This window comes from Lathyrus oleraceus, chromosome 5, assembly GCF_024323335.1.
Source record: "Lathyrus oleraceus cultivar Zhongwan6 chromosome 5, CAAS_Psat_ZW6_1.0, whole genome shotgun sequence".
Lineage (NCBI taxonomy): Eukaryota > Viridiplantae > Streptophyta > Magnoliopsida > Fabales > Fabaceae > Lathyrus > Lathyrus oleraceus.
The window spans coordinates 349,180,049-349,186,416 of record NC_066583.1 but is presented as its reverse complement, the minus strand read 5'-3'; positions in this window follow the sequence as shown (position 1 = coordinate 349,186,416).

Below are 6,368 nucleotides of genomic sequence, written 5' to 3'. Positions count from 1 at the left end.
ATCACATGAATTTTATATCAGATTGCTCAGAAAGAGAAGCACTACAAGATCATACACACAAAACAGAGAATTAAGATGATCGAAAATGTGACCTCTTGAAGATCCACTTCTGGAAATGCACGATCCAAGGCTTGGCAAGCTTCAAATCTACTCCAGAACACTGGTTATGAAGATTGATGAAGGAATTAAGGCTTGAAACAGTTTAGATCTTGCTTAACAATCAACTTCCGTTCTTGAGTTCTTGAGCTTGCACCACACAATTCTTGGCCAACTTCTGCAATTGAGAGCTTGATCCACACCAAATCCAAGTCATAGAACCAGAATATGCAATAAAATTGGAAGGTTATGTGATGAAAATTTGAATTATGATTGAGAGAAAAAAATTGGAGGGAAAAGGTTTCTAGATCCAAAAATGGTGAAGAAGCAAAATTCTGTTACAATTAACTATTTATATGACATGTTAATCCATTCCCAAATCATGCTTAAGCTTGGCTAATTAAATTTTAATGAGAAAAGAGGTGTTATGCAATTTTTGGTTTTTTCACCCCATGCATGCAATCCTACGTGAACAGTAACAATAGCCATGCATTTTCACTTAAAACCATGTTATGAACACAATGGAATCGTTAAAAAGTCCATATGATACACCAATTTTGAATTCATGATTTTCCCTCCAAAATGGACATGAATATGCATATGATCATATGATGAATTTTCATGCAATGTGATGAATGATTTGGAAACTACATGTCATGAGAAGAATTATGCAAAAAGAGCCACTCAAATTGGAGTCTTGGTTCAAAAGATATGCCCTTTTGAAGTTCCATGCACACTTGGCAATGATTTGATCATATCTCCTCAACCATTCATCAGATGCTCACGATCTTGGACTTTTTGGAAATTGGAGAGAAAGATCTTCAACTTTCATGTTGGACAAAATTTCATTTGAAGCTTCTTTGATGTTGGAAAGTCAAGTTGAAGTTGGTCCAAAAACTTGCCATTTTTGGAAACTTGAAATTACAGGTGAAGTTGGTCCTTTTCCCTTTTGGAAACCTGAAACTTGCGCACAAAAGGAAAAATCTATCCTAATGGAAATGTGAACCCGTGATCTCATCGAGTTCCAATCCGGTTACACCCCATATGTCCTCAAGACTCTCCACACTTTCTGCCTTCTGAACAAGACGCTTCCGACCGATCCCTTTCGGGGATTATCCAGATGTCTTAACCAAAACACAAACGATCATGCTAGACGCAGTTGTTCGTTTCATTTCCCTGGACCGCCCTTTCGGGTTTTCAGTCCACCGAGATACCCTTTTTTGCCCAAGCCGCCCTTGTGGGGTTTTCGACTTGCCGGGTGTACAGTTTTTTTCTTTTTATCCCTAATTTTTGCCCGAACCTTTTTCTCTTTTTTTTTTGGTTCGTCGGGATGCCCATTTTTGCTTGGACTATTTTATTCTTTTCGTTCAGCGGGTCTCTTATACGAAGTATTTTTTAACTGCGTCCGCATCCACAGGGGATGGAAAAATCCTCGCCATCCATGGTCGTCAACGACAAGGCTCCGCCAGGGAAAACCTTCTTGACCATGAATGGACCTTCATAATTAGGTGTCCACTTGCCCCGATGATCGTTTGAGGAGGAAGGATCCTTTTCAGCACCATATCTCTCACATGGTACACACGAGGTCGTACCTTTCGATCAAAAGCACGCTTCATTCGCTGCTGGTACAACTGCCCATGACAAATGGCCGCCAGCCTCTTTTCCTCAATTAGGCTCAACTCCTCATACCGAGTCCTTACCTATTCAACCTCTTTCAGTTGCACGTCCATCAGGACTCTCAACGACAGAATCTGAACCTCAACCGGTAGCACCGCTTCCATCCCATACACAAGTGAGAAGGGCGTTGCCCCAGTTGATGTACGCACCGAGGTTCGAAACCCATGCAATGCAAACGGCAACATCTCGTGCCAATCCTTATAGGTCACGACCATCTTCTGCACAATCTTCTTAATATTCTTGTTAGCTGCTTCGACCGCCCCATTCATCTTCGGACGATAAGGAGAAGAATTGTGATGCTCGATCTCGAATTCCCGGCACAACTCTGCCATCATCTTATTATTGAGATTAGAACCATTATCAATAATGATTCTTTCGGGAACCCCATATCTGCAAATGATGTCTCTCTTCAGGAATCTGGCCACGACCTGCTTCGTCACATTTGCATAAGAAGCTGCTTCCACCCACTTGGTGAAGTAATCGATAGCCGCTAATATGAACCGGTGCCCATTCGAAGTCGTAGGCTCGATCTTTCCGATCATATCAATACCCCACATAGCAAAAGGCCACGGAGACGACATTAAGCTCAACGGATTTGGAGGCACGTGCACCTTATCAGCATAAATCTGGCATTTATGACACTTTCGCACGAAGTTGAAACACTGGGCCTCCATTGTCATCCAATAATAACCAGCCCTCAGCAGTTTTTTCACCATCGCATTCCCACTGGCATGGATACCAAATGACCCCTCGTGTACCTCTTTCATCAACTGGCTTGCTTCTTTGTCATCAACACATCTAAGCAAAACCCAATCGAAATTCCGCTTGTACAAAACCCCATCCTTGTTCAGATAGAACACCATGGCCAACCTCCTCAGAGTCTTTCGGTCCTTCTTGGATGCTCCCTTAGGATATTCTTGGGTTTCCAGATAGCGCTTGATATCAAAATACCACGGCTTCTCATCATCAGGCGTTCTGTCAATAGCAAACACATAAGCCAGTCTATCCAGTCATTCCACCTCAACACTAGGGAACTGATTCCACCACTGCACCTTAATCAAGGCGGCCAGAGTAGCCAAAGCATCTGCCAAAGTATTCTCTTCTCTCGGCACATGATGCAATTTCACCTTGGTGAAGAACGTCAACAATCTCCTCGTATAGTCCCGGTATGGAGTTAAATGAGATTGATGCGTATACCATTTTCCGTTAACCTGATTCACAACCAAAGTTGAATCTCCATAAATGACAAGGTTCTTGATCCGCAAATCAATAGCCTCTTCAATACCCAATATACAAGCTTCGTATTCATCCACATTGTTGGTGCATTCAAACGTCAGCCGGGCAACAAAAGGAATGTGGGATCCCTTCGGCGTAACCAAAACAGCACCAACTCCACTACCATTCACGTTAACGACCCCATCAAACATCAGAATCCATTCGGATTCAGGGTCAGGCCCCTCCTCCGGGATTGGTTCCTCACAATCTTTCGATCTGAGAAACATGATGTCCTCATCAGGGAACTCAAACTTCATCGGTTGATAATCCTCAATGGGTTGCTGGGCGAGATAATCAGACAATACACTCCCCTTTATTGCTTTCTGATACGTATACTGGATATCATATTCAGTTAAAATCATTTGCCATCTCGCAACCTGTCCGGTCAATGTTGGCTTCTCAAATATATACTTGATTGGATCCATCTTGGAAATCAATAAAGTGGTATGAACCAGCATATACTGTCTTAGTCAGCGAGCAGCCCATACCAAAGCGCGGGAAGTTTTCTCGAGCAATGAATATCTTGTTTCATAGTCGGTAAACTTTTTGCTAAGGTAGTAAATTGCATGCTCTTTTCGACCAGACTCGTCATGCTGCCCCAATACACACCCCATAGACCCCTCGAGGACCTTCAAGTACAGAATTAATGGTCGCCCCTCCACAGGAGGCATCAGAATCGGAGGCTCCTGCAAATACTCTTTTATCTTTTCAAATGCCGCTTGGCAATCATTATTCCACCTGACCGTTTGATCTTTTCTCAATAACTTGAATATGGGTTCACACGTGGCTGTTAGATGAGATATGAACCGTGAAATGTAGTTCAATCTACCTAAGAAACCACGAACCTCTTTCTTTGTTCTCGGTTCAGGCATTTCTCGTATTGCTTTTACTTTAGCAGGATCAACCTCGATTCCTCTTTCGCTTATAATAAACCCCAGCAATTTACCGGACCGCACTCCGAAAGTGCACTTATTCAGATTCAACCTCAGTCTGAATTGTCTCAATCGGCCAAACAGCTTGGCCAGATCTACCAGATGCCCCTCTTCTGTTTGGGACTTTGCTATCATGTCATCAACATAGCATTCAATTTCATGATGAATCATATCATGAAACAAAGTCACCATAGCTCTTTGATGCGTGGCACCGGCGTTCTTGAGACCGAATGGCATCACCTCCTCTCTTGACACTCGCCTCCAAGGCGGCCCCAACCTTTACTTCCTTTCAGACCTCCTCGGTGCCCAGATTAACAATTTAAACTCACCCCTCGTGCGGTTGAATCACCTTCTCCTCTGGATTCAACAACCTGTCTAATTCTTCCGGCAGTTCACAATCTTCTTCGCCTTCTTCTTCGGCATGATAGCTCGGATTGTCGAAGTCATATGAGGGTGTAACAGAATTGTTATCAACGAGATCCGGAGAATACGAAAGTCGGAACGAAGCCTATCAAAAGGAAGGAAAAATGAAAATAAACATTGCCATTTTTTATTTTCGTTTTAAACTGCAAAAATAAATGAAAAACAGGGAACACCGCTTTTAATGTGAAAAACATCCATTTATACAAAATGTTGCACAATGAAACACATGAGGTGGCCCTTACAATGAACCATTACGTTTCGGGCAAAACATATAGCTTTCATGCAAACAGTATTGAAAAACAAGAAATATTACTCTTCACATAGAGTGACAGTGATGATCTTTTCGGCCTTCCAGTTCTGGACTTCCATCCCTGGTACGCAAGGTTTTATCCAACTATCGAGCTCGCAGTCACCGTCAGTCTATTCCCCCACCGCACAGACGTGACCTAAATCTTCAGCAATTACACCCACCATCACCTGACCATGCTCCGGCATGGGGTTAGCATTAACATTCGGAGATGGTGCAAAATTGATGGCCTCGGAGTCTACCAAGTCTTGGACAACATGCTTAAAAGCTCTACAACCCTCAATGTTATGCCCTGGTGTACCAGAATGGAATTCACACTTGGCGTTCTCATCATAGTTGGGAGGCCTCTGATCTGGTCTTACCGGAGCCATCGTCCTCGGCTGAACTAACCCAAGATCCATCAACTTCTTAAACAGAAAAGCATATGTCACGGGTGGCCTATCAAATTGATGATCAATCCCCTTTCCTCTCACTTGGTACCCCACTCTCTGTGCTCTCTGCTGAGGTGGATGATGTTGCTGTTGTACTGATAGATTACCAGTAGGAATGGTTACCGCAGCAGTGTGCTGGTAGTAACGATCCCTACTGTGTCCCCTTTGGGCATATACAGCACTCGATTCACCCTCATTCTTGCACTGACCGTTCCCAAATGGCTTCTTTACTCCTGATGACGGAGCATTTCCCTGTATTTTCCCCATTCTCAGCCAACTTTCAATTCTCTCACCAGCCACTACTATGTCTGCAAAACTGGTGACGGGACAACCCACCATCCTTTCAGCAAAAATCCCCTGCAGGGTACCCATGAAGAGATCAGACATCTCCCGATCCACCAGTGGAGGTTGAACTCTGGCAGCCAACTCCCTCCACCTTTGTGCATATTCTTTAAACCCTTCGTTCGGCTTCTGAGACATACCCTGCAACTGGGTACGACTAGGAGCCATGTCAGCATTGAATTGGTATTGTTTAAAGAAAGCATCCCCCAAATCTTGCCAGCTTTTGATATCTGATGACCTCAGCTTGGTATACCATTCCAGAGACCCTCTAGACAAGATGTCCTGGAAGAAGTACATCCATAGCTTCTGGTCCATTGTATAGGCATATATCTTTCGGACAAAGGCCTGGAGATGAGTTTCCGGGCAAGAACTTCCATTGTATTTATCAAACGTGGGCACTTTAAACTTTTGCGGGATCACAATCCCCTCAACCAGCCCCATGTTTGTCATATTGATAGCCCCAGGAGTAGCATGGCTTTCCAGAGCCCTGATCTTCTTTGCCAGCACCTGAATTTCTTTGTTTGGCGGCGGAACACCGTACTGACCAAATTGCTCATTCAGTATGGAGAACTGATCTGCTTCTTTATCTTCCAGGGCTTCAAAGAAAGGAGGAAATTGATTATCCTTCAAATCGTTGCCTGCAGGACCTAATCCATCGCCCGCGGCGAAACCAAAACCTCCACCATTATTGATGAACACACCAGCATTGGTTGCCTTCTTTCTGAGGTCACCACCATCCCTAGAACCACCAAGACCATTGTTGGAAACACCCTCTAGGTTATTGCCACTATTGGCAGCCGAATCTCGCTCAAGCTTTTCCACCTTCTCAACAAGTTGTCGCATCCGCGAAAAACAACCGGCGGGCTGAAACAAAAACAACACAGA